Source organism: Melospiza melodia, chromosome 1 (genome assembly GCF_035770615.1).
Source record: "Melospiza melodia melodia isolate bMelMel2 chromosome 1, bMelMel2.pri, whole genome shotgun sequence".
Lineage (NCBI taxonomy): Eukaryota > Metazoa > Chordata > Aves > Passeriformes > Passerellidae > Melospiza > Melospiza melodia.
This window is the reverse complement of record NC_086194.1, coordinates 11987990-11997526: the sequence shown is the minus strand read 5'-3', so window position 1 is coordinate 11997526 and position 9537 is coordinate 11987990.

The window sequence follows — 9537 nt, the reverse complement described above, 5'->3', positions numbered from 1 at the left end:
TGGTTTTGTCTTTGCTTTGGGGAGAGGGCTGTTTTTTGCAGTTTGTTTATTTTAGATCACTTTTATTTAGTCACTAATGTATTTAAGATAACAGAATCATATGGCACAACTTATCTTTGGTAAAACTCTCATCATTTTATCCCATTTTTTGTCTGCAGTGGTATCTTTATCAATCTTTCCCTCAGAGTTTGTTCCAAAGGCAAAATCAGTGACTGGATCCTGTGTTTTGTAATAGAAATGTTTCAGTTGGATTTTCCATATATGTATATTGAAAAAAAAATATATATATATACTGTGTTACTTGGAAATACTTTTCACTTCTTTTTGTGAAATACTTTTCACTTTTTTTTTATGTTTCTGAGTTTGATAGGGAATAATTTACTGTGACTTCAGGACCTTTATACAAGCCTCTTTGTGCCAACTATCCAAAATCAAATAACAGATATCCTGAGCATTTCTGCAAGATTAATATCGCTAAATAACCACAAGATTTTTTCAAAGAGCTAAACTCTGAAGACATGTTTCTGCATTGGCCTACATTAAATGTCATAATTATTTCAAGTCTGTCTAGGATTTCCATTGTTATCTTTGTTAAAGGGAAATTAACTTTTCCTCTGAAATGACAGCTGTTTGCTCCACAAAGAAATATCAAAATAATATTTTTTCCCAATTGAGGCCAGATGTTTCTGCAAGACACTTAAAAAATAAATTTTTAATCCATAAAACAATTTGTCCATGCATATTTCATCCCATTCTAGCTCCAAATCTGCTCATTTTAATCAGTGTTCATCTGTATGATGTTAAGAGCATTCAACAGACCCAATATGTGACTTGTATGTGGGACAGATCATTCTTAAAACATAGATGTGAGAGTCTCCAGTGAGTGGAGATCTGATAGGCAGAAAAACATGCAGCTAGCCCTAGGCACTGAAACCAGCTAGATACATGAAATATTTACTGTTTCTCTCTCTATGCTTTAATAAATAAAGTGCATTTTAATTGTTTCAAGGTTTTAATTTTGCGATTCTCTTTTGCGTCAGGAATCAGCTGCACTGGCAGCTCTGTGCCAGTGACTCACATTCCCACGTTTGGTGAACCAACAGGGATCAGGGGGAGCTGCCTTGATCCAGAGGTCTCAGGAAAGCAGGAAACACAAGAGGGAAGCTGGTACACATAACCCACAGGGAGCTTGCAGCCTGTGGACAAAGCTGTCCACCATGGGAATCCAAAAGGGCCAAAGGAGCAAGGAGCCAACAGCACTGGGAATATCGCAGAAGGAGTAACTCAGCCAAAAAATTGAGCAATTTTAGTAAGTGTTTCAGTGAGAAAAAAAATAGCAGTTTACAAATTGTAATACCAAATGTAAGGTGATAAAATGATCTAACATCATGTAGAGATTTTTGTACCAAAAGGTAAGGAGGAATTGGAACATGGGATTCCTTTTAAGGCCTTTGAAGGAATACTATTTTCATTGTCCATAAATAAGGCAGTGCTACAAGTTCCTGCATGCAGAAGGGAGAGAAACCTTGAATTCTCATTCTGTCTGATACCATCCCATCAGAGACTGGTCCAAGCTCAAAGGAGATCCCTTGTGCTCTCCCTCATCCTATGAACATTTCTGAAAATCAAAGTGCAAATTAAACTCAAATAACAAAGTAAACATAACAGCATTAATGTTAGAAGCCAATGTTTCCTCCATGTCAGGGGTAAACACAGTTCCAGTTTAACTGGTGGCTCTATGAAGGTAAAAAATTTCATATGACACAGATGCTGATGTTACACCAGGAAGAACTGTTAATGTTTCTAGCAAATTCCTTCAAAGCCTTCTAATATTTTTGCAAACGGACGTAATTTGGATGGCCTGTCACAAGAAAACAGAATTGTCCTATTCAGTGATCTTAATGAGATGTCAAAGGGTTAATAAGAAAATTAATTTATCCTTTTAAGCACAAGAAGTAATTAAAGTCTAAGGGAAATCTGTATCATAATTGAAAATGAGTAACGAGCAAGTGGGATGTGGAGGAAAAATGAGTTTGGTAATTAAGACAGGAAGTTCAGTATAACAAGAAGGAATAATGTATTTGTCACCTATGGCACAATTATATCATGCTGATAAGAAGTGGGAAAGCTTAAGCTGAAGCAGAACAATGGAGTTGGTGAATGAGGAGGTATTAGACAGTGACACTGCATCCTCAGCTAAGGAAACTACTTCAGGGAGCAAGAGTAGGTAGGCTCCTGATAGCATCAGGGCTTTCAAATTAATGGAACTAGAATGCATTAAAAGGGATTAAATAGTAATTGTATTAGAATTTATATTAAAGGTCCTGAAGTTATTAGTTCTTTGAACTTTAAAAAAAGGGTTCCTGAATTACTCACCAGGAACACCTTGGCCTGATATTTTAATAGGATGGGCCAAAGTTGGCCCTGATATCTTTCCCTCAAAGTCAATAGAGACCCCAGTGGTGGATCTGGATTATTACTTCCTAGGTTCCTTATCTGAATTTTTATTCTGAAAGTCTGAACACTTGAAAAACCTCATGTCTCTAGAGGCATCCATGAGGTTATAGCCATTCAGAAGGTACTAAAACCTTTTGTATCCTTCCCTTTCCATGGAAATTGATGCCAATGATGCAATAAAGACATGAAAGATATTAATAGGACTGAATTCTAAAGGAAATTCTTGTGTTCAAACACCGAATGTTTTTTACTTTGTTTCTTAGGAAGATATACTTAAGTCTTATACAACAAACCTAGAATTAGATCTGCAAGCACTCTTTTGCAGGCAAGGCATTGTTAAAAGAATAAAAATGCAGCAGCATACAATAAAGCCAAGAGGATGTTGCCAGCTACCAGTTTTCTTGCAAATATGAGAGCTGTTGTCCTTTTAGAAATGAGAACATGGCAAGTACCACTGAAGACCAACACTGTGATGAAGTGTTTGTATATGTTCAAGTCCATTCTCCAGGCTTTTTTTTTATATGCATACAATCTACAGATACAATAACCACACTTTTCAGAGGCTTTGGGAAAGTTTTGCATTAGGACTTGTAATCCAGATCCAGTTATCTATAAAGACAGAGAACTTTATTTAACCAGTTGATCACTTTAGAGCATCTTCCCCTCTATGAAATGTACTTCTGCTGCTTTTGAAATCTGCAGATGCTCTGGGCACACATCTTGTGCCCTACACTGCTCTGCTCAAGGAACATGTAGTATTGCCTCCAAGTTTACTCATGACATGTATTTTGGCTGGGAAGATCAAACTTCATCTTTCCTAAGAGCTGAGGGGTGATTTAGTCCTCTTGACTCTTCTCTGCCCTTATTCTGAGAAAGGAGAGTGCCTCAGGAAAAAGATGCCCATTCTGCCTTTCAAAGATAAACAGGAATAACAAAATAAGAAATGGACTGCTGCTTCTCTCTTTGAGAGCTTGCAGGGGCATCTAAATTAAACACCTCATGTTTCTAAGGAAAACAAGGGCAGCCTTGCCATTCACACTGACACTCATCACCATCAGAGTCCTCTTTCACAAGCACGCACAGCAGGCCAGACTGAGCTGCTGCTGAAGAAAAAAGTGCAGGCACATGAGGAAGAAAGCCTTTGTGATGATATTGTATTTGGCAGAGTTTTTGCTGAGGATAAAAGCTTGTTTTCTTCACAGCCTAATTGCATGAAAATTCTTTGTCAGGAATATGCAAAGAATTTCCTTTTCATTTCTCAATCAACTATCTGACTCTGGAACCAAGCACCAACATCCCTCAATTTTGTCTCTTGAATTATCCACCTGATACTACATTCTGTTGATTTTAATGAGAGTAATTTTGAGTTAGCAAAGGTAACTACAACAGAGAACATGTAGCATGGGTTACTGCCCCTTGTCACAGAGCAGCTCAAGCATTGGTGCTTGGCTTTATTATCCCCTTTCCTGGCTTTACATTTAAAGCAACTTCTTGCCAAAGGCACTCCAGTCACACAGATCTCTGTGGTGTTTAGAACACCCTATATCATGCTGAACGGAACTACACAAATTAAAAAAAAAAAAAAAAAAAAAAAATCCCCAAAGAGAAACTGAGTCAGTCCCCAAGGGGAATAAAAAGGAAAGACAAAGCAAAAAATGTTCTTGATATCAGAAGGTAAAACTAAAAACCCCGCACATTATTGGGGAACTAAAGTCTTAAAGTAACCCAAATAATCATTTATTTGACTACAGGAAAGAAAAGGAAAAAAATATATGTGATTAATGCCTCTAGCACTGTCAGTGTGAAATTCATGGTTTGCTGACTACCTAAATTGCCTGGCACACTGCTAACCCTGATCTCAGCTTTATCTAGGCAAGCACTTGTCATTAAAGGGGCAATTAATCTACTATTCTAATTTCAAATGAGGCAATGACAGAAGGAAAAATGAGATGTGTCATTTAAGTGCTTTCACATTCTAAACCAAGCAAATGCCATGATTTCACAATAACAGTAACAGAAAAACTCATAGCAGGCAAATATTCACATTAAAATAGAGGGTCTGTCTTAAATGTGACACACAGACTAGACTGTAAAATAACAGACACCTACTCATTGCTTTAATCATTAAAATGGAGAAAATGGTCTTGGAACAGAAAATATCATCAGGTTTGGGCAGGAACACTGTTTTCCTAATGGCAAAATGTCTCTGGATGTAAAGCTTGCAGTAACTAACTCCAGTCTTACTGGGAAATCTTTATACTTCATTTATGACTGGTTAAGATGGGGTGAGAATATGCTATATAACAGAAAGAAAATTCTGGACAGTCTTCTCCAATTTCATAGAATTTTTGTAATACTATCAGGAAGCAATAGTGTTCAAATACAGTCATGGCTTAGTAAAGATGAGGAAATCTGACTTCCATGTCTGGTCCTAAAGGCACTCAGGCAGAGCAAGGAAATGATTTATGATATGTCAATAATTTTTATTAGTTAAAGCAAAAATCAGATAGCAAAATGTTACTCCTTTCAAAAAGTGTACTTTTTTGCTATAAGTACTATGAAATTTTAGTGGGTGGAAATTTGTGATATAATTCAACACTATTCCTAATAATGGAAATAAAGAATGTATGTTTAGTAAAAGAAAGAAGATTCTAGTTTTTTTGTAATGGTAAATTTACAAGTGGTCTTTAGTGACAACAGCAAATTACACATTTAAAGCATTTTAGAAAGAGATCACTGTGATTATCTGAGTGTGTCAAAATGATCCAGCTTCTCCCTGACACCACTCTGAGTAGTCACAGAGCAACTTCTGCTGAGAAACCACCAGAAATCAACCTCAGTCCTCTCTTCCTCTCCTCAGGTCTGTGATTTTTTTTCCTGTTGCTCCCCAGTTTGTTCACAGAACTCTCAGCACATATGTGAACCATATGTGCTTCAACAAACTTAGACTACAACTTGGTTATGTTTTCCTAATATGCCACTTAAAACTTTAGAAATTAAATTTAGGAGGCATGCTTTCAATAAAACAATTCTGTTCTTTGCGTTATCTTGAAATGCACACGGAAATGAGGAAAGTTAATTTAAATCTTTACGTACATCCATGACTTTTTGAGATTGTGTCAGGACAGGAGGTGAGGGGATGGCTGCTTTTATCTGGACAAGGGTGGGCAGGATGAGATGTTATCCGTGCAAGGTTGTAAGAGCAGAGATTTTATCCTGCCTAGAGGAAATTCTGAACATCCTAGAACAACCTCATTCTGAGCTCTAAAAACTGCTTCAACAAACCACAAAGTCTCTGTTTCAGACAGAAGACAGATCTTTTACCAAGAATCTCATTGACACAGAGGTTGTAACACCTGGGTCCTTAAAAAGACAAACCACAGCCAGGGCCATGCCCAGTGTGCCCTGGGTTAGGGCTGGAGTTTTCTCCAGGATGCAGACAGGATATTTGTGTGTGAGAGAAAGGCAGGAAGTCAGAGCATGGTGCTCTCATGCATTAACTGAAAGAACACAAAAAATTGTCTACAAGCTGGAAAAAAAAACCTTTGTATGGGAGAGAATTTGAAAAAGAGCACATAAGAGTTCTGTAGATTTGCCCTTAACCCCAATAAAATGGAATGGAAAATTCAATGGGACTTATGCCCTTTACCCTCATTGCTCTTTTAAATTTTCTATCATAGGAAAAAAGGGTAATGCCCAAGATACCCTAAGGAATAATAATTATAAACACAAATATAGATTTAATTTCATATCTTAAAAGATGCCTAGCTAAAGTAAATCCTCCTTTTTAAGTAGATAAACACATTGATTTCATACTCTGCTTTAAAGGAAAGATAAACTAATCCTTCTGTAGGACATTATATTTGGCAAATCCTCACTTGATCTTTATTTTGTTTCCTGAACAAAATGAGTCATGTGTGTGTAAATGACTCTCAGTTTTAGCTGTTGTTTATCTAAAAGTAAGTCTCTGCAACTTGTTTTTGTTTAGTAAATGATCAATTTTAGTACCCAAGGAGTTCATGGTATCTGAAAAGTGGAACTGTGAGGAGTGATGTACAGATGCAGATGAAGAAACACTCAGGGACAGAAAGGTCTCATCACACTTTATTGCTACTCTGTCTGAATCATAGGATCTGCAAAATTATTTTTTGAACAGTTCTAATAAGTAGTTAGGATACAAAATTATAAGGAAATATTGATAATTATGATTTAATACTGAAACATAAGTAAATTTGGAAAAAATATTTTTAAAGGAGATGGAACTATATAAGCAACATGCACAAATGCATACATGTATGTGTGTCTGTACATGCATATGAACACATATGTGTGTGTATGCACATAAATCCATATCCATGTATGTATATATACAAACAGAGACACACACATTAAGTGGAAAATATGTATTATATGTAAATATGCATTTCCTAATGGAAATCCTTTCCTACCATTACAGAATAGAAATTGATATTGCTTTAGCTGGAGTTTTCCGTGTAAAAAAATAATATATTGCATGCACTTTCTTTTATGTTATTCCAGGCTTCCTTCACTACCATCTCTCCTTTCTCTGTCTGAGAGGAAAAAATAATGGCTGTGAGGAAACCACAAATAACAAATGTACAACATGTATTTTCTTCTAGAAAATGGGCAAAAGTGACTGTAAATAAAAGAACAATGTATATACTTAGATATATAGCAGTACTTATTCCCACAATGTGATCTTCCCAAATTTATTATTTCTGCAAGAAAATATGACAGGAGGAAGCCAGCTAGAAATAGATAATGGACTATCTTCAAAGAGGATTCTTTTATTCCTCATAAAAGTAGGTGATAAATGCTTCCAATGTCATTGCTTACTATTTTCTGCTTTTATTTTTTCCTTCCAACATATCTCAAATTAGAGACTAATAGCTCCCCAGGATAAGATACCTTGACACAGCTTCTTTCCATCTCCAGTGCCTGAAGCCATCAAACACCCATTGCCAATATGAAACGGGGAAGGATGTAGATATTTTGCTCCTTGAAAAGGATTGCAATTTTATTTTTAGATTATTAAAGAGAAGGTACTCTTATAACGATATTTTTCTCACAAATATCTGTTTGTTGTGGTCTCTTGCTTACAAGAATATTTCCTTGCTGGCTCTGGAGCTGCTCTGCTGAACCTCAGAAAATGGGAACAGGCAAAAAGTCTGTGTAGGTCTTGCTTGAGGATGAGGATCCACAGGGTTGTAGCAACCTAAGTTTTACTTCCAGAGATGCCAAATGAACAACTCTCGTCCTGAATTTTCATTTGAAATTAGTAATTAACATGTCATTCTAGTGCTATCCTACATTTTGGAGAATTTTTAACCATGAGCAAAACCTCTTCACAGTGAACAGAGGGAAGGCACACCTACTTGAAAGTCATTATTAAAGTTTGCACACTGTTCAAAGTCTGTGCTGTCTCTGATGATTCAGATAAATAGGGAAAATGTGCTGTTGAGAGTAAAACTGTATTTCATTGCAGAACTCAATTGCTATGAATCTGCAGGCAAATGTATCTGCAGGCAAATTTACTTGCAATTTTTTTCTCTGTTCCCTGACTGTTAGATGGGAGCAGGGTTTCTTGCTTTGTAGTATTTTTGCACAGACAAAATTTGTGACTTTGATGTTCATGATGTCATATTTTGAGTCTGCATTTTTTAAGGGTATGAATACACAGAGCCAAAGTATGCGGCAATTTTTTTTTCCTAGTGATGCCTAAACATTTTTAGTTTATTCATACATTTTTTTAGCTTTGTAGATTTTTAATAAATAATTGTATGTAGTTTCTAGTACTTTTCCTCACATTTTAGAATAACAACTCTTTCTAACACGTTCTGGAAATTCTGTTCAGTCTTATTCTTAAGAAGAGAATTTCTGACTAGGACATCTTGTTTTCCTAGAGAACTGAAGAGACTTTACAAAAAATAGGGCAAGGAAGCTCCTGGGCCAACTCCAAGGAACTGACCCAAGAGTGGGTTACTGGGGCAACTGATGTCCTATTTGATATACCTGTTAGATAAACTAATTTATTAACCTTATTAAAAATTGTAGCAATCCTGTATCACACATGCACATCTACCCATATTTGTGCACCTGAATGCTTTCATTAAATAATTGCTTTTTACCTCATCACTCTTAAAATTGTTTAGAAAGTTTTGACTTTTGATTCCAGGCAACACAAGGATTAAATTTTAATACCAAATTATAATAGAAAATTAAACAGGTGAATAATGTTATGTAAGTGAGCAGGGAACAAGAAAAGAATTAGTGAATGATTATATTTTGTTTCTCTGGGAACTACTGAGTGTTGATTGAAATTTTACTCAAAAGGAAGAGAATCAGGAAACACTGTAGTAAATCAGAAATCATACATCCTTAGACTTCATGCTTTTTAGAAACAAATGATTCATTAGAAATCTGTTTCCAAACCTCCATGAAGATGCTGCTTTAGGTTACAGGTGGGACAGTTTTGGATTGGTAGGTGGCACCCTTTCCAAGAGCACTTTAAAAAAATGAACACAACCTTTCTTTAATCCAAAACCTTTCTTAAATCCTATAAACCTCAGGAACTTTCAATTGAATAATACATCACTTTTGATAGAAAAGGGTTGTTTTTCTATAGTTGACACTACGTATGACAAGGGAACTGTGCTCAGATTCCTGGAAAATAAAGATCTGGACTCCAAGGAAGGGTCAACAAAAGCATTCACCTACCTATCACTGACAAGAACTTCAAGAAATAGTTAACTATTTTTAAAAACTCCAAAACTGAGTCAAGTTGTGTTTACCATGTGGCCAGAGAGCAGTGTTTTCCTTCTTTGGATGGTTCATCACCATGGAAATCTGTAATTTTGCACTGCACAATATTGATCACGGGTGACTGCTGTCTTCTATACCAGGGCCAGCATGCACCATGATATGGCATCTGCTGCTTTTGATCTCAGAATAAAATATGAGGTTTTTTTCATAACAGGCACTCTTGCCATCTGCAGTTCTATAGGGAGGTAGTCAGTCTGAATTTCTAGTTTAATTATACCCTTTTAAGAAGATATGATA